This window comes from Phyllostomus discolor, chromosome 1, assembly GCF_004126475.2.
Source record: "Phyllostomus discolor isolate MPI-MPIP mPhyDis1 chromosome 1, mPhyDis1.pri.v3, whole genome shotgun sequence".
NCBI lineage: Eukaryota > Metazoa > Chordata > Mammalia > Chiroptera > Phyllostomidae > Phyllostomus > Phyllostomus discolor.
Genome location: NC_040903.2, coordinates 80276115 through 80277293, shown reverse-complemented (window position 1 = coordinate 80277293; position 1179 = coordinate 80276115). Strand labels below are relative to the sequence as shown.

General features: G+C 39.9%; 1 pseudogene; it reads left to right on the top strand.

The window, feature by feature from the left end:
• The first annotated feature begins 446 nt into the window (after nt 1-446).
• LOC114491954 lies at nt 447-936 on the top strand (annotated as a pseudogene).
• The last annotated feature ends 243 nt before the right edge of the window (nt 937-1179 follow it).

The following is a 1179-nucleotide window of genomic DNA, read 5'->3' as shown; positions in this document are numbered from 1 at the left end:
AATACTTAAGATGTTGTAGGACTCAATTCAAATATGAATGAGCCATATGGCAATTGCCATTACATCGATGTGCCTATTTGTCTGTTTTTTTTTTCCTTACACTGTTCATGAAGTATCTTGATTTTTTCTGTGCTTGTTTAATGGTCAATGTCTGTTTGTCCTTTTGAGTTACAGAAATAGTCTTCCTTTTAAATATGTCCATGGCTGAATTCCATGTTGTGGTACATGCATGGGTTGTGAGCTAGGTCCCCAGCACAGGGTGCATGTGAGGCCACCTCACAGTGGGGATTCTCAACCCCCTCTCCCCTCTGTCTAAAAATAAAAATAAACAAATAAAAATAAAATATTTCTAAAAAGCTGTTCTAATTTCAATGTAATTTTTTAAATGATTTGATTCATGCCTTCCTGTTTCTCTGTGCCAACCTGTGCCAACATTCTGCTCTGGCATGCCATGGCCTGAGTATGTGCACACCATCTCCTCCAGCAAGCAGTAGTGACCGGCAGAGGACTTCGGTTCAGGGATACCTTTCCTTCTGCTCTGGGAGCACGCCACCCCTGAGACCAGCAGGTGGCTGTGATCTGTACAGTACCAATGCTCACACACTGCCACCTATGGAGAAAGCCCTTGTGAAAACTGACATTCAGATCTCTCTTGCTGTTGGGTGCTGTTGGGTGCTATGGTAGAGTAGCTCCATGTTCTGGTTTGGCTGCAAAACACTTCCTAGATGTAGCAGCTAGTGTCATAGATGAAGATTATGGAGGAAATACTGGTGATGTACTGTTCAATTTTGGCAAAGGAAACTTTGAAGTTAAAAAGGTGACCACATTGCACAGTGCATTTGTGAACAGGTTTATTATACAGAAATAGGGGAAGTTCAAGATTTGGAAGATATTGAATGGGGTCCTGGAGGTTTTGGGTCCAGTGGAAACTATTGAAATATATGCTGAAAACAGAAAGTGACAAAATATACTTTTTTCTTAAAAATCAGAAGCTTTTTCTTAGTGTGTTGGTGCTTAATCAAGCTTTAGCATCCTAAATACTTAGTTGTCTTATAACCAAGGCAAGGGTACATTGTGTGTATTTCTGCATTTGATTGTTGTATAAATCTGTATGGTATCTTAACACACATTACATTTTTAGTCAAATGTGTGTCAGTCACTGACTCCCTAGAAAATTCT